This window comes from Coffea arabica, chromosome 10c (genome assembly GCF_036785885.1).
Source record: "Coffea arabica cultivar ET-39 chromosome 10c, Coffea Arabica ET-39 HiFi, whole genome shotgun sequence".
NCBI classification, from domain to species: Eukaryota; Viridiplantae; Streptophyta; class Magnoliopsida; order Gentianales; family Rubiaceae; genus Coffea; species Coffea arabica.
Genome location: NC_092329.1, coordinates 29,304,324 through 29,323,043, shown reverse-complemented (window position 1 = coordinate 29,323,043; position 18,720 = coordinate 29,304,324). Strand labels below are relative to the sequence as shown.

General features: G+C 35.8%; 1 pseudogene; it reads left to right on the top strand.

Moving 5' to 3' along the window:
* The window catches only part of LOC113714041 (uncharacterized), a 30,621-nt pseudogene extending 22,883 nt beyond the window's left edge, over window positions 1–7,738 (top strand).
* The last annotated feature ends 10,982 nt before the right edge of the window (window positions 7,739–18,720 follow it).

Sequence of the window (18,720 nt, the reverse complement as noted above, 5' to 3'; positions counted from 1 at the left end):
TCATCATTTTTGTCTTCATCTTCCACTTCTTGATCATTATGAACTTCATTTTCCATTTCAGTTGCTGCTGGTTTAGAACTTCCTTCATTTCCAATTGATAGTTTTTCCATTCCTTCTCGAACACCTACATCATCATCCTCACACAAACTTTTGGAATTATCATCATTGGCTTCATCAAATGTTATATGTATAGCTTCTTCAATCACAAGTGTTCTTCTATTAAAAACTCTATATCCTCTTTTATTCTCACAATACCCCAAAAATATTCCTTCATCAGATTTTTTGTCAAACTTACCAAGATGTTCCTTTAGATTCAAAATAAAACATTTACAACCAAATGTTTTGAAGTAACCAACCGTAGGTTTCTTATCAAAAATCAGTTCATAAGAAGTTTTCTTCAAAATAGGTCTCAAGAGGATTCTGTTCATCACATAACATGCGGTGTTTACCGCTTCAGCCCAAAGATATTTAGGCAGCCTACATTCATTCAACATAGTTCTAGCAGCCTCTTGGAGAGTCCTATTTTTCCTTTCTACAACACCATTTTGCTGTGGAGTCCTTGCAATAGAAAACTCATGTGTTATACCATTATGATCACAAAATTCTGGAAAACCACAATACTTGAATTCTGTTCCATTATCACTTCTAATCCTAACAATTTTTAACCCAAGCAGATTTTGCACTTTAGCAAACATTGAAGTAAAATTCTTGAAGGCATCATCTTTATGAGCAAGAAATATCACCCAGGTGTATCTAGAATAATCATCAACAATTACAAAACAATATTTCTTACCTCCCAGGCTAGTGATTTGAGTGGGACCAAATAAATCAAGATGCAAGAGTTCCAAAGGTTTTGAAGTAGATACACACATTTTTGGTTTAAAAGAAATTTTAGTTTGCTTCCCAAATTGACATGCATCACATATTTTGTCCTTATCAAAACTAATTTTTGGCAAGCCTCTAACCAACTCTTTTTTCTAAATTTCCTTTAGTAAATCCATGTTAAAATGACAAAGTCTTCTATGCCACAACCAAGGATCTTCATTTGAAGCTTTGAGACATTTTAAGCTAGAAGAATCAACTTTATCGAGAATCACAATATATATGTCATTAAACCTCTTACCTTTGAACACAACATTATATTTGGAATCAAGTACAATGCATTCATGCTTTTTAAACAACACATACAAGTCTTTATCACACAATTGACTAACACTAAGCAAGTTATAACCTAAATTATCAACCAAGAGCACATTATGAACAAAAGTTTCACCATCCTTACCAACATCACCTATTCCAATTGTCTTAGCTTTCACATCATCACCAAATGTTACCTTTCCACTTGATTTTGATTTCAGCTTTATGAACAAGGAAGGATCACCGGTCATGTGCCTTGAGCAACCGCTATCAATGAACCACTTGGACTTGTTTGAGCATTTTTCCTGAAAAGAAAAGGTGTTTGGTACCCTTTTTAATTTTTGGGTCCATAATAGTTAGCATTGTATCTAACTAACCACATGCACTTCATCCCTTTGTTCAGATTTCTTTTCACATAGCAATTACCTTTCAAATGCCCTCTTTGACAACAAAAACCACACATAATGGAAGAGTCCTTAACATGTACTGGTTTGATATATCTCAATCCACCTCTTCTATATGTTGTGAACACATGTGCAATTTTGTTGTGTGCAAATGTTCTTTGAAAAGTAGTAGGATGGGTAAATAACATGTTCCTTTTGCTAAACTCCTGCTTTCTTGCTTTCAGAGTCTCATCCAAGTTGTCCATTCTTTTTTTCAAATCACCCTGTCTTTCCTTCAGCATTTCACAAATATTTGTCTTTCTATCAAGCTCATCTTGAACATTACATCCGGCTCTTACTAGACTTTCATTGTCGGTCTTTAGTTGTTTATTTTGTTGAAAAAGACTTGCATTTTCTTGAATGAGAAAAGCCATTTTCTGTTTTAACTGCTTGTTTTTATCATAAGATTCCTTCAAGGCATTATGCAGTTTTTCAACAAAGGATTCAAGATCATCATCTTCATCATTATCACTTTCAGATTGAGAGTGTGTGGAAGTTACCTCATTATTTCCAATAGCCATGAAGGCCATTTGAGCAGATTCTTCTTCTTCTTCAATTTCCCCTTCGGAGTTGCATTCATTCCAAGTAATCTGAAAATTGTTGAATCTTGGCTTTCGATCAGCTTTTCCATCTTTCATCTTCTTCATAGGGCATTCGTTTGCATAATGTCCAATCTGTCCACATTCGAAGCATTTGTCCAACTGTTTCTTGTTGAAATCTTGTTTACCTTTATACTTTGCGATAGATGGCTGATTCTGGAATTGATTGCTAGATCCTCCCCTTCTAAACTTTCTTTTATTCAAGATTCTTTTGAAGCCTCTGGTGATGAGAGCAAGATCATTATCGTCACCATCTGAGTCTTCATCATCCAGGTGAGCAGTATCATTTTCACCTTGAGTAGTCTTTAGAGCAATGTTTCTCTTTGCTCTAGCATCCTCTTCCTCCTGCACTTTAGTTTTCAGTTTCAACTCATAAGAGGTTAGTGAGTTAATGATAGATTCAATAGGCACAGAACTTAAATCCTTGGCCTCCTCTATTGCAGTCACTTTATTTTCCCATTCTTTGCCCAAGGCATTGAGAATTTTCCTGTTCTTCTCTCCCAAGGTGTACTCTTTGCCCAACGCCTCGAGATCTTTGATCAAGTCAGTGAACCTGCAATACATTTTGTCAATATCCTCAAGAGGTTCAATTTTAAATGATTCATATTTCGTGACCAAGATGGCCTTTTTCTGTTCTTTCACATTGTCACCACCCTCATGGATTTCTCTTAGTTTATCCCACATTTCTTTAGCCGATTTCCAGCCTTTTACTCTGATTGATTCATTTGAATCTAGGGCACTATAAATAACATTCATGGCCTTGGCATTCAATGTGAGGTTAGTCCTATCTTGAGCATTCATTTCAACTCTTGTTTTTGGCCGAAGCAACCCTGTATCTGCATCAAGAAAGTTAGCTTCATGCGGTCCTTCACTCACAATAAACCATAATTCAATATCAATAGATTGCAGAAAGATAATCATTCGTTCTTTCCAGCTAACATAGTTGGAGCCACTGAACATGGGAGGCCTAGTAACAGATTGCCCCTCAACAAACATAGCATGACTGGTTGTCATCTTTACTCCAAGCCGTTAGAGCTTAATCTCAAGGAGACCAAGCTCTGATACCAATTGTAAGTCCCAAAGACAACCAAGAGGGGGGTGAATTGGGTTGATTAAAATCCTAACCAAATTTATGCACTTTTTCTTTAATAAAAAATTTACCTTCTTTTCTAGTAATAAGAATGCAAAAATAAAATAAAAATAAAAATGCAAATGTAAGTGCAAGTGTGCAAGTGTAAGAAAAGTGTAAGTGTGCCAATTGAGAAAATGAAGGTGTTTGTGTGCAAGTGCATGAAAATATGGTATAATGGTAGTAAGTGCATATAAGTGCAATTTGGGTGCAATTTGTGAGGTAGAAAATAAATAAAAGAAAAAGAATGTGCAAACATGGCATGTGGATTGCGAAAAATATAAGTAGTGAGAAAATGTGGATAAAAAAAGTGAGGAAGTGATATGATAAAAAATGAGAGTGTATGATCCTAGAGGAATGCATCAAGTCGGGTACGGGAATGACTCCTAACTTCACGACTTTGATTTTCCCTTTGATTAGAAGGAAAGACTAGCGTGCTAAGGCTATGTTGTAGCCACACTCGATCGTTTCCCTTATCAAAAGGGGACTCTCAAGCAAATGTACCCTATAACTAGCATAAAGATGCAAAAACCTAAGATGAAGGGGAAAAGGTTAGAGGGGCATGCCAAATGCTAGAAAAACTAAGGAAAATGCATGAAATGTAGTGAAACATGCAAGTATGTACTAACGAGAGGGGACGGCCTATTGGGTCTAGCATTGGACTAGCCCTTATCTATGAATTCCTACTAGCGTTGGACTAGTGGAAAACGGGACAATGAGCCACAACTAGCGTTGGACTAGTGTGGTGACGTGCATTCATCTATCACATTCATCTTTGACTATGGAAAGCAAGTAGACATACCAATCACCTATAAACACGTAGCACATAACACTTAGCATGCTCGATTAAATGCAAGAGCCTAATAAAGCAAATTAACACGTAGCAACAAAGGCAAGCAATCAAGCTAATGAACCTATTACATTTGCTAACTAAAACAAAAGGGGAAGGGGAAAAATGGACAAAATTGCTCTCCAAGCCCTATCTATCACAAACCAAGAGGTGTACACATACCCCATAAAAGAATAACTTAATAAAAGCAAAAGTAAATGAAATAAGTGAGAGGAATTAAAGAAAGGCAAGGAAAGCAAAGTAGACATGCAATTCTCACTTAGCACGTTGGATCACATAGGAGAGAGACAAAAAAAGGATAAAAGAAATTATACCTTCCCGTTTATGATGTTAGTAAAGTAAACACGACTTAACTTGGGCTAAAGTCACCAAAGAAAGGGATAACTTGGGCTAAAAACCATCAAAGTAAGGGATTAATGCACCACTTTAAAGATAAGTAGAATGAAAAGCAAAAAGGAAACTCGGAACACCTTAGAAACTTCAAAAGGGGTACTAACAAACCACCAATTTTTCCCTAATTGCTACTCAAATGAAACCAAATAATGCATCATTTCCAAGAAAGCAAGATTATTGATCCAACGTCTAAAATAGAGAACTACCAAGGACCCAATTGCAAACATTAATCAATCAATCAAGGCCAATCGAAACATTTAAGAACTTCAGAGGTTCAAAAGCAAAGAACGGGTCGAGTAATCACAAATAATCACATAAATGTTAAAGCAGTTAAACAACTTAAACATCCATGTTTGCAAAATTGGGGCCTAATTGGAAGGAAAAAAAATTGAAGGGTCAATTTGATTGACTTTTCCAATTACTCGGGCCAAATTAGCATTATGGGAGACTTGAGAGGTTAAAGTGTAAATTTTCCTTTTGGTTTTCATGCATGCATACGTAGAAGGCTTTCTTTTCTGCACCAATTCAGCCGCACTTTTCTCTCTATTTTATCATGCAAGCAAATTCAACAAGAAACCAGAATTCTACCTATCCATCATCGACTAAACATGCGACTTCATAGCAGGATTTGAAACAGAGAATCAGAGCTGACCATCAGGAATGCAAACTAAAAAACAGAGATAGAAGGAAAAAGAAAAAGTGCCGCAAGTTTTCTGCAATACTTTGCTTTTATGCTTTAAGCAAACAAAATTCATACCACAGCTTTGAAACAATTCCAATCAAAAACATGGCTGAACACCTCTAAATAATACAATTGTTGGAAAAGTTTCATGCAATTTTTCATTCAAAGCTACGAAACAAGCTTCTGCAACTAAGCTTTCGACATCTGAAGTATTCTTTTGCAATTTCCAGCTAAGGTTAGCTACATTTATGGTGTTCATTAGATGTAATTTTCTCATCCAAAACACAGCCCACTTCTCAATCAAACAGCCAAGCTATGATCTCAAACATCTAAACCACGGGAATTTGACATTTAAGCAAGCAAATCTTTAGCAACAATTCTTCTACAACTCTCCTAGATTGGCTCTACCCAAGCACAAACCGAAAGGAAATGGAGTCCAAGCCAAATTATGCAGCTGGTCAATCACGCATATTCAGGTAAACTCCAACAGATTCCATGCACTTATCGACTAGAAACCAACAAGAAATCACAATTCAACAGGAGAAATATCACAGGAAACAAAATATTAAAGCTCAAAACTTTCCCCCTTATACATTTTTCCGGCTTTGCAAGCAAAAAGGGGACTAAGTGCTTGCATTTGCATACTCCTAACGTCAAAACTGCTAAACACAGCAGGTTTACTTACCAATGGTCAGCTTCTAAACACAACAGGCTTTCTTTTTTCATTCCAGTATTTAATACACAACAACTCAAAGCTCAACATCTAAGCAGAACCAAAAGACATAGAATGGGACCGTGCAATCCTGGAAAATTTCTGCTATTGCTGCCATGGACAACAAAGCATCATTTTTTATCAAAAAAAAAAAACACAAACACAATCCATCTAAAGAAATCAGCAACAAATGGCCAACCACAGCATCTAAATATGCACTTGTCTCTACCTCGTTCCATTAGATTCGCCAGTGCAAAGTGCAAATAAAAAAATGCAGCAGAGGTGCAAAAATGAAGAAAACTTGCGATGCTCCTAATTAAACAACAGCAACGTTTGGCTACACTCAAAGGTTTCATACGGAAGAGGATGAGGATTACCTGCTTTGCTGCTACAAGAACTGGATTTTTGATAGGAATCTGAAGTAGCTGACTGGAATCCACCACAATCCGAGGGAAATGAGCGGCGGATCCTTTTCTCCTTGTTTTTCAGCTTCGATCCCCCAGCCTTTCTTACGAAAATCTCCCTTTTTCTGTTTTCCCGTGACACCCTTTTCTCCCCTCCCAACCTTTTCCAGCCGTCTCTCCTTCAGAATTTTCTCCGTTGTCAGCCGTTCTTCCCCTTTCTTTTCAGCCGTCCAGCTTTTCTCTCAACTCCCCCTCTCACTTTTCACTCTTGCTTTCTAACCCTAGCCGTCATCCAGATTGTATCCTTTCTTGGTTTTTTCTTTTGCCGTCCAAAGCCTCTCTCTCGGCCTCTCCCTTTCGTTTCTTGCTTTTCAGCCGTCACCTAAAACCTTTGCTTTTCTGAGCCCTTAGCTTTTCTTTTATATCCCATCCAAACCCCTTAAACCTCATCTCAATGGTTCAGAAGCAGCTTCAAGTCTCCGTTCCCCTCTCAGCCATCGGATAAGCTTCCATTTCTAGATTGTCCTGGCTTGTAGATGAAAGCCAGGTGTAACAGTACTGTGATGATCTAACGGAGCCAACCCAAAGCCAAATGGCCGAGAACCGCGGCTGAGATTCTCTTCTGCTGCAGCCGAGACCGAATGTTTCCTCTTTTTTTTTTTAATCACTTAATTAATAATACAAACTTAAATAAAATATACCAAATTAGTAACCCAAGAGATAAAAAATTTTCCTCTTTTCTTTTTCTTTTACTTTTTTTTCAATAAAAAGAAATAAAACATATTTTTCCCCAATATTCTCTCTTTTTGGCAAAAATTTATGCTAAAAGTTTTATAATAATAAAAATAAATAAATAAATAGCTAAGAGAGCCCAAAATGAATACGAAATACAACTAAAAATAAAATAAAAATCAAATAAAATAAAAATAAAAATAAAATAATAGATAATAATAATCTAAAAAATACTAAAGTGCTATATAAATGCTAAAATTCTAAGAACCAAAAATCATGGAATTAAGAGAATTATTACTAAAAATAAAAAATTAGGATAACAATTATTTAAAAATTTGTGTCTACACGCATGAAGCTCTCTATGGAAGGAAATGCTGATCACCAATATTTTGGGATGAAGTACGAGAAAGAAGGGCTTTGGACCCAATTGCAGTACCCTGGATCGAGGATGCGTATGAGAAGGTGAAAGTAATACGTCAGAGGCTTCTGACAGCTCAAAGTCGACAAAAGAGTTGTACTGATAATCAACGAAAGGACTTGGAGTTTGAGGTCGGGGACAAGGTATTCTTGAAGGTTACACCACTGCGAAGTCTTACGACAGGAAAAGGAAAGAAACTTCAACCGAGATACGTAGGACCTTTCAAGATCCTTCAATGAGTAGGAAACATGGCCTATCGATTGGAGTTGCCAGCAAGCCTATCCCGAATCCACAACGTATTTCATGTTTCTATGTTGAAGAAGTATCATCCAGATCCTACTCATATACTGAAGGCAAAGGAAATTGACATTAATGAATCTTTAACTTATGAAGAAAGGCCGATACGGATCTTAGATCGAAAGGTGAAGGAATTGAGAACTAAACAGATACCTTTAGTTAGTTTTGTGGAGGAATCATGAGGTGGAGGAAGCTACTTGAAAAGTGGAAGAAGACATTCGCGCCAAGTACCCTGACTATTCAGTGATCAAGGTGAGAATTTCGAGGACGAAATTCTTTAAGGGGGAGAGAGTGTGAGAACCCTCATTTTAAGATATAATCTCCCTAAACTACATGCCTTGTCCTAAGATTTAAACCACCCATTATATGCCCCAACATTTCATTTTATATGTGTTACAACAATTTCCTCGCGTTGACCCTCACTTTAAAACACAACTTCTCAAAATTACTTGCCTTACTCTAGGATTTAAATCACATATCATATGCTATTGTATCATATTCTACATGTCTTATAACATTTCCCATGCATTACATTTCATTTCCTTTTATTTAAAGTAAAACATTTTCTTGAGTTGGATTTAGTTAATTCACCACTTGCATTTTGCCAAGTGTTCTTATATTAGTGGTAGAGACCTTACATGTAGGATTAGAGGTGTTAAAGAATTATTGGTACATTTGGAAAGGTTAGTATATCATCAGTCAAAGATTAAGAAAGAATTGGACAAGAAAGTGGCCAAGTGGCAAAACCCTAGCCAAGTATCTTGTTTGACCCAAGATTAGAAAATTATTTAAACTAGCCTAAGCCTTTTTTTTTTTTACTCATGATGGCTGGCCCTCTTGAAGCTTAGAGAGGAAGAGAGAAACTCCATTTTCTTGCTTTCTAAACCTAGTTTGATCTTGAGAGAAAAATCAAAAGAGAAAGATCTTGAGTGGGTAGAGAAATTTCCCTTCAATCCTAGTGGTTGTTCCAAGTTTGAAGCATACATCTTGGTGGACTATTTGGAGACTTAAGCATCTTGTAAAAGAGGTAAGTGACCTTTAAAATTTGGGGGTTATGATATTATATCATCTACTTTAAGTTTTTATGGTGAATACAAGTTATCTTGGTTGAGATTTGGGGTTAATCTCTTGAATTAAACAAGTAGAAGTTGAGTTAGTTAGTATGCCTACCAAGTGTTTGATGAAATGTTTGAACCTTGTTCATGGTTGTTTATGATGTATTTATATGCTTTAAACCTCTTTTGAGTTAGATTTAACACTTGTTATGTGGTTTAAGTGAAAATCATTTGAGGATGAAGGTTGGATGAATAGAGAAAATTGTGGACTGTTTTCATCCTCTTAGCTGACTGGCATGAGAAGAAGGGGTTTCATCTTGATTTTTGTGGTTTATTTACACCTTAATCATGCCTAAGAAACTTGGCTAGAGAATGGTTAAGCTTATGTGTGAATTTGAATGAAATTTGAGTAAGGAAAGTAGGGGTTTGGTCTATATAGTGGACTGGTTTGGATTTCTTGAAGGCTAGGCTGCTGTGGTTATTTATTTCATATTGATGTGTTATATTTTGAACTCCCATGGTCCTAGGTAATGTGACCCCCTGTATATGAACATGTGAGGACTGATTTTGGTAATTTGGACTAAAATAAATGAAGATAGCACCAAGAACCAATGTAGTTTTGCTTGCGGTTAGGGCTGATCTAGGGTTGGAAAAACAGCCAACTTTTCCGAGCTACTGGTACCGCTAGGAGATGAACTAGAGTGTGTAGTTGGTACTGTTGGAAAGCCCTTCGAGTCTAGTTTGCAACGCCGCTGACGGCACCTAATTCCGACCTTCTTACAGTGAGATATAGCCGTTTTACTGAGAATGCACGGGCGTGATTGTTTTATGCGCGAAGAATGATTTAACCTAGAATGAAACTTTTCTTTTGCCCAGCTTTCATGCACTTATTGAACTTGTTTCTCATGAACTTTTACTGCATTTTGGGCCAAATTTGCATGATGAATTGTGTGGCTTTAACCACTCATTTGGTCTCTTAATAAGCCTACGATTGAGTGAGAAATGAACCTAATTGTTAACGGTTTTCACTCGATGCCCTAGGAGTGGGAAACGAAGGTGGTCATAACCGAAAGACTTGACGTTTAACTACTGCTTTGCTTGACAAGTGAGTGTTCCACTACCTGCTACATGTTATGTGAAATATCTGAATGTTTGAGATACTTGATTTGCCACTGTTTGAGCCAAACACTGTTTTAAATAAAATGGAGGCGAGCGTGTACTTTATCGCACTCGACCTCCCTTGTTTCCACTGAGGCTCTATATACTGTTACTATGAGATGTGATTTCTCTATATATGACTGTGTTTGAGCTGCTTGGGTGATATATCCCATCAACTACTGCTACTGTTTGGGTACCCAACCTCATAGGTGAGTCGGTCATATCGAGCCAACTAAGGCTTGGTCGAAAAGACCGATAAATCTTGGGGACTGTTTACTGGACACTGGAAACCGGTATACTCGAGTATTACCCAATTACTGTTGTGGCGTGCGGGCCCGGTAGGGGGTTGGTTGGTGGACGGAGATTGGTGAAAGCGGTGTTCTACGGACTTACACTCTGTGAATACAAACGTTGACAGAGAGTCAACGGATCTAGTTATGATCAAACTCCAGTGGTTACTAGCTTTTGAAAGTCACCCGTATCCTTGAATTGAACTGTGATTAAATTACTATCTTACTGTATGGAATTTATTTGATTATTTTGCAACCCTAATTGGCTACGTGTTTACTTGTTTTACTTGGAACCTCACTGAGTTTTAGCTCATCCCACTCCCTTTGTTTTTCTTAACAGATCGGGGATGGACTAACGGTCGAGCGCTTTCTTAGCTTTATTTTGCTTGAACTTGTACCCCTTTTGTTAAGATGACTTTACTTTTGACTTTTGTAAGGTTGAATTCATAAGTTGACTTATGTTATGTAATTTTAGTATGGTTTGGTAAGTGTGACTTTTAGCTTGCCATTGTAAGTTTGGAAAGTTGGCTTGACGTTCATATGCCATTAGGGTTTGTACGTTTTGGTTTGAAGTTATTTCGCCAGTTATTTTGAGTTGTTAGTTCTTTGATCGACTGAGTGTAGACACCAAATTTTTATTAAATGTTAATATTCTCTTGAATTTTTTCTATGTAATAATTTATTTATTTTCTTACATTTTTATGTGCATTTTTCTTATTTTTGGTTTGTTTAAAAAAAACGAAAAAAAAGAAAAATGACAAAAACAAAACAAAAAAAAAAGAAGAAAGAAAAAAAAGAAAAAAAGAAAATCTCTCTGCCATATCCCCTTTTTTTGGCTCGTTACACACAACATACAAAAACACGATCCCTCATTTCACTCTCTGGGAGGGGGGACTGACAAGACAAAAAAACGGCACTTTGGGGCTCAAAAATAGATACATCTCTCGGCTCTCTGACAGAACAAGAAGGAGGGAAAACACCCCAATACTTCACTGGGCTCTCCCTCTCACGATACAAGACACACCAAAACACTCCACTCTTTCTCAATTCCAAAAAAAAAAAAAAAAAAAACTCTCGGCTCTCTCTTAGCTCTCAATTGGGAAAAGAAACAAAAAGGGGGACAGAAGAAGAAAAAAGGCTCTCGGCTCTTTCTCTGGTCTCAACCGAAAAGAACAAAAAAGGAAGCATTCTTCACTTTCTCCCTCTCTGGGCTTGGAACGCAGAAGAGAAACACGGAAGAAGAAGAAACTTTCGCTTGGCCTTTCCTCTTTTCCAGTGTTTTTCCAACACACCCACAGGCATCAGAAAAACTTCAGCCAAGGCAATTTCACTTTCATTGAGGTATTTTTCAGTTTTTTTAAGGCATATGAGATACATTTTGGTTTTAATTTATCTTGCTTTTGCTGGTTTCTATTGTTGTTGTTGTATTGCTGAAATTTGGGAAATGGCATGAACTAGATTGAGGAAAAGGAAATGTTTTTTATGTATGCATGTTAACTGTTTGAAAAAATGCCAAAAAGAATTTTAGGGACTGTTTTGATTTAATGCATCCTTTTGTTGTAGTTTACTTGTCAAACTAAGATTATAGTTGTATTGTAGAGGTTATAAGGAGTATTGTAATTTTTTTTTTTATGATTTTTGGTGAAAGATTTGGGTGTTTTAAAAAATAAAAACTGGACTGTATTTTGACATTTTGGCCACTTTCAGATCATCTTTTGTAAAAACTAACTCCGGAAATGGAACCTACGCGAAAAATCGAGTGAGGGGGTGTATTTTGGTGAATTTTTGTGATCAGAAAAATGGCCGGCGACCGGCGGTGGCGGCGCCGGCAGCCGCCATGTCAGCCATGGTTGGCGGTGGCGAGGAGCTTCAGCCGGCCAGCCAAGGAAAAGAAGAACCGGAAGGATAGAAGAAGAAGGAAAAAAAAGAAGAAAGAGAAAAGAAAAGAAAAGAAAAGAAAGAAAAAGGGTTTGGGCTAGTGTTTTATTTTTTAGGTGGGCCTGTGGTTATTTTTGTTAGGTTTTGGGGATGAGCTTTGGTTTATTTTTTCTTTTGGGTTTCGGATGGGCTAGGAGGCTGGAGCCCATGTATTTCTGGGTCGGGTTTGAGTGATAAAATGACGGGCTGGCCTGCTCGTTTCTATGGATTTTCGGTTGGGCTTAGGTAGTTTTCGGCCCAAAGAAATAAATAATGGCCCAATGGCCTTTTTCTCCCCAATCAGAAATCGAATTTTGCACTTTAGCCCCTGATCTCTGGAGTAGTTCACTTCGGCCCAGAATATTTTAAATTCCTTTCACTTAGGTACTTAATTTAATTTCACTTTGGTCCTTGAATTTTATCTTTCATTTAATTTTGACCCCTAAACTTTGGAAAAATATAATTTCTGTCCCCAAAAGTTTTCAATCTTTGCAATTCAGTCCCTGATGAATTTTGACTCTCTTTATTATGATTGTTTCTTTTCTTTAATAGCTAATTATGTCACTTTTGAATATATTTAACTTGCAATTTTTAGATGTTCTTAAATTTTCTTTGCGTTTGACATGTTAATGTGAATTTAGTGTTTTAACATTGTTATTATTTTCAATTAAAGTGGTGTCATGATTCTTTTGTTCATTGTGAGTATAAATAGGACAATTTGACTCCATTTAGTCACCACTTCAAACGGGAGGTACCCCTATTTTTATTATTTCAATGTCAATTACGTGCTCTTATGTGCTCCTATGTGTTCTTATGTGTTTATATATTTTTATATGTTTTATTTATTGCATTTAAATGTTCATTTAAATTTTCTTATATTATATTTGTTTAGTTAATTTTTATAATGATTCAAGAGGCATTTAAATACCTCGAAAATGTAATAGATAGGATAATTAGATTTGTTTTATTATATTTTTCCCTTCTAGATTGTAGTTAGGCGCTCCCCGATGTAATAGATAGGTTGCGTGTTTATGTGGCTTATGTGTTATGTGTTTTATCCGCTTTTCTTAGGATTTTGGCATCTAGATATTATGTTTACGTGTTATGTGCTACGTGCTCTTATGTGTTTATTTGTTTTAATTTATGTTTTATTTGTTTCACTATGAATTGTTAATGCATGACGTCACCACACTAGTCCAACGCTAGTTGTGGTTTCTCCCTCCGCTTACTTGCTAGTCCAACGCTAGTAAGGATTTTTAGAAATGGGCTAGTCCAACGCTAGACCCTTTAGGTCATCTTGCGCTAGATTTATCTTTGTATGCTATTCACCACATTTTCATGCATATCTTCATTTTTAGGATCTTTTCTCATTTGCATGATATTCCCTATTATATTATCCCCTACCCGCTATAGGTGCTAATCATGTCATTTAGAATTGCATCTCATTTAAATTAGTTCGTTTGCTTGTTCATGTTAGGATAATTATTTTTAAACATGGGAAATGGGTGATTATAACTTTTTAGTTTAAATATCCCATTAATTCTTGTATAAGAAAATTTTATCACGAGTTTTCGTATCCCGTACCCATTATGTTGCATTCCTATTCTTTGGTCACTTATACATATATATATAATTTAACTTTCTTTTTTTTCATCATTTGCATATTCGTGATACTTTCAAGGAATCATTTTGGCCTTCGCAACTAATGCGATTGGTTCAATTAAACCCTTGAATGAACATTTTGTTCCTTTCGATATTTTTTATAAATTTATATTTGCATCCATGTAGAAAACATCCAAATGTGATAAAATTAAGGGTTAAATTAGGAAAATTTTGACTAAACCTCGCAACTAGCTTAGACTAGGTTGAAAGGGTGCCTTAGGTTTGAGTTAATCGAACCTTTGTCTTCCCTTTCTTCAACCGTGACTCCCGAATCCATTTTCTCTTGTTTTCAAAGACCTGGAGTTGTCAAAAAGGGTTTTGATTTATTTTATTTTTGTCAAAAAATATTTTTTGGGTGATTTGGTACACCAAAACTCCATACCAAGTGGCGACTCCTATATTTTTCTTAAAAACCCTTTTGACTAAATTTTGGACCCAAATCGTCGCATTTTTCAAAATCCCATTCTAGGTCCTTTTTCATTTATTATTAATAAATCACATTCTTTTTATAAACACTTTCTTTTCCATCGCGAAAAAATGGGGCGCGACAACTTGGCGACTCCACTGGGGACGTTAGAGAGTCCAAGCACTTGGCTTAGTCGTCTTTTCTCTTTTTAATCCTTATATTTATCATATTTGGATGTTTTAGGTTGCATTTTTCTTTTTTTAGGATGTTTTGCATTTCACCCTCGTAATCGTTCCTCGTCTTACGTGTATGTGATGAATGGCTTATTTATTTATTTATTTTTTCTCTCGTATCGCGCTTTGCATTTGGGTGGAGGAAAATATCACCGTAGAGCCTCCACACGTGTTTTAATTATAATCTCTCCCCTCAAAAGGAAGCACTTCATACGTGCATGCATTATTTTTACCCTATTTTTTATTTTTCTCGTGGGCGCCATCCCACATCTCCTTGTAGGATTAGGATCGATTTCCTTAGGTAGGCGGATGGTGTGCTCTGCGCCCATAGCGATGCCTAAGGGATTGTAGACACCAAATTTTGAATAATTGTATGTAGCATCTATTTCATGATTTTCATTTTAGATTGCTTGCATTTTAATTCGTTATTGTGTGTTTTGCACTATTAGTTGTTATGATATTTTAGTTTTATTCATTTTCGCCCTTTTAGTTGACCTATTTCATTTGCTATTTATTCTTATTTACTTTTAGTTTTAGTTTTTAGTTTTAGCTTTTAAGTTTAAGATTAGCATAGAGTTTTTTTAGAAAAAGGAAAAAAAAAGAAAAGAAAACATCAAAAATATGTTTTAGTCATTTTGTTTTTATTCAATGTTTTCTCGAAGGAAAAATGAAAATGAAAAATTTTAAAGAGGAGAAAAGAGAAAATTAAAGAAAAAGAGGAAAAAGAAGAAAAATTGAAAAAAATAGGCTTTAGTTGGATTGGAAAAATGAAAAAAAGAAGAAAGAGAAAAAAGGAAAATTTGTTCACAAAAATATGTTTATTTCTTTTAAATTCAGCTTTTTGGCATTTTATTTTATTAAGTTATTTTTTTAAAAAAAGTGAAAAATAAGAAAAGGGAAAAATGGTTTAATGCATACTGGCCTATTTTTGAAAAAAAAAGAAAAGTGAAAAGTTTGAAATTTGAAGAAAAAGTTTTTAGTGTAATAGGCATTATTTACCTTTTGATACATTTTAATTGTTTTTCAAAGAAAAGAAAAAATATATTATTATTTCAGGTTACAAGCATTTGTGTTTTGATTGCATTTTATTATTATTTTTATTTAAGTAAAGAAAAGGAAAAAAAGAAAAAAAAGAAAATGGATAAAAAATGAAGTTGTAATTTGCTGTTTGTAGACACCAAATTTTGAATAATTTGTAGGTGGCATCTATTTCATGATTTTGTTTGTTTTAGATTGTTTGCATTCTAGTTCGTTATTGTTTGTTTCTCATTTTTAGTGGTTATTTTAGTTTTATTCATTTTCGCCCTTTTAGTTGACCTATTTCATTTGCTTTTTATTCTTATTTACTTTTAGTTTTAGTTTTAGCTTTTAAGTTTAAGATTAGCATAGAGTTTTTAGAAAAAGAAAAGGAAAACATCAAAAATATGTTTTAGTCATTTTGTTTTTATTCAATGCTTTCTTGAAGGAAAAATGAAAATGAAAAATCGAAAAAAAGAGAAAAGAGAAAATTAAAGAAAAAGAGGAAAAAGAAGAAAAATTCAAAAAATAGGCTTTAGTTGGCTTGGAAAAATGGAAAGAAAGAAAAAGGAAAATTTGTTCACAAAAATATGTTTATTTCTTTAAATTCAATCTTTGGGCACTTTAGTTATTTTTATTAAGTTATTTTGAGAAAAAGAAAATGATGAAAAATGAAAAATTAAAAATTAAAAAATGGCCATTTTTGTTTAGTTTTTTTGTTGTTTAAAATTATTTTTGTTTTGTTATTATTATTATTACCTGGTTTGTGTAATTTTGTTATTATTATTATTTATATTTTATTTTATCATTTCTGTAATTATCAAGTTGTTTTTTTAAAAAAAAAAAAATGTGCTCGTGGCATGCAAGCTGCATTTTGCCGCAGCTTGCAAAGGGATCATGGAGCGGCTCCTTAGCTGCAAATACAGGGAAAGTTGCTGGAGTTTTAGGGTTGGGGTTTGCTCATATAAAAGCCAAGAGAAAGGGGAGCCGCAGGAGAGGTTTTCTAGAGAGGTTTTTGGAGAGAGGTTGGCGGCTGCAAAAATTGGAAGAAAAAAGAAGGAAAAGACCGACGGGTTTGAGGAGAGGTGGAAGGCTAGAGAAAATTCTGAGTGAGAGCAGGGGAGAGCCGAGAGTTTTTGGAGAGGTTCTGGGGGGGCAGTTAACGACGGTAGAAAGAAAACAAGAGAGAAAGAGGGCTTCATCTGAGAGAGTGACGGCGGGTAAAATCTGAAAAAAGGGAGAGCAAAACAGGGGACGGCTGCGAATCGGCTGAAAGAGAAAAATGAAAGCAGAAACTAGGGAGGCTGAGGGAGAGAAAGGTTTTGATGACGGCTGAGTTTGAAGAGAAACCAGGAGATCCAAGTGTTTGGGTTTCGAAGAAGAGGAGTGGAAGTTGGTGGCTGGAAACAGAAGCAAGCGGAGGGAGCCAAGAAAGATAGAGTTTTTCTGGGTTGGAGAAGAAACCCGAAAAGAAAAACGAAGAAAAACGGGGAGTGTGCAGAGGGACGGCGAAGGCTTTGTGAAACAAGGGGAAAGCTTTCGGCCCAGCAAGAAGCAAGAAAGGAGATGTCGAAAAATTTGGCAGACAGCCGCAGAAAAAGGTGAAACATTTTTTCAATTTCATTTGGCCATCGCTGAAGCTTATCGCGCCGCCATTCAGGCGTTGTTTTGCAATCCGAAAGAGTAAAGGTAGCCTTTCTTTGGTCTTCCCTGTTCATGCATCAGTGAATTTTCTCATGCTTGTTATTTGCTTGATTGACTGCCCTAAAGTAGCAATCTTGAACCAAAAGAGTCCGTCCCATGCGTCCCTGGTTTTATTTTTTCGTGCCTTTTTGTCTGTTTGGTGCTTAAACTAAAGAATTTCGCTGCCTAAAAGTATAAACAATGATTGATGATCCTCCTGCTTGGGTTAGTTTTGCCTTGGACTGAATTTCGTGCATGAAGTCTGCTGCAACAAGTATAAGATTCTTTGTTTGATGCAATACTACGAGCAAAAATCAGATTTGTGTTCTTTGGGTGCTGAAAAATGAAATGAAAGTTTTGTGACATCTTGTTTCCAGTTGTTTGGCCGAAATTGTTAGATGTTCTTGGAAAAGGAAATTGTATTAGACAAAGCAAAGATTAGCTCTTAAAGATTCTGGTTTCATGTTTCCCTTGTTATTGCGTGTTTCTTCTCCTTTTGGCACATCAAGAACCTTGTCCAGATTATGCTAACTAAATGGGTTGAGGTTTTTATTGATTTGAGTTAATAAACCCATGAGCTTGGTGCAATCTGTTTGATTTGAAGTACACATGAATTGGAGCATGCGGAAGTTGCAGCAGAAGATTGCAGCAAAATATTTCTTTTTGTTCTGTCCAGTTTGCCGAATGTATGCTGGACTTTTCTCCAGGCATTTGTGTGATTTCGTCCCATGTCTTTGGCTTATTTGGATGCTTAGTTTGGTGATGGTTGTTGTTAAAGTCAAAGTGGCATTGTTCGTTTAAAGTTTTAGCTGTGTTTGGGATGGAAAAGTTGCAGCAGTTTTGTTTCTCCCAATGTTTTGCATTTTCTTTCCAGAATTTTTGCATGAGATCTTTTAAATTTTCTGCCTGTTTGGATGATGATAATGATGTGGTTGCTGTCTAGTTTAAAGCTGAGTTGAGTTTGGGTTGGCAAACAAATGGGTTTTTGTGTTTTTTCTGGTATGTGGTTTGAAGCTGTCCAAGCTTGCGGCAGAAATTTGCATAAGTAAAGAAGATTTCAGTTTTCTACGTAGCATGCATGAAATAATTCTTCAAAATTGCCTCTTAACCCCCTCAAGTTTCACCTTATGCTAATATGACCCACAAAATTGAGAAAACTAATCAATTGAGTCCCTGTGATTTTTGCAGCAATGCATTATGGCCCAATCATATTCCATGTTCTTGCAATTAGGTCTTAAGATATTTGCATTTGAACTATTCCTCCATTTTTTCTTTGCCTTTGGACCTTTGAAGTTCCTAAAAGTGTTTGATTAAGCTTGAATGCTTGGCTAATATTCACATTTGAGTCCTTGGTAGCATTAATGTTTCAATTCAATTGCTTGTTTGCCTTCATGGGTTACCATGTTTTGCTAAGGTAATGCTTAATGCATGGATTTGTGAACCTTGTGACTAAATGAACTTGTGGTGACCCATTTTCCTTACTTTCCCTAAATAAGTTGATTA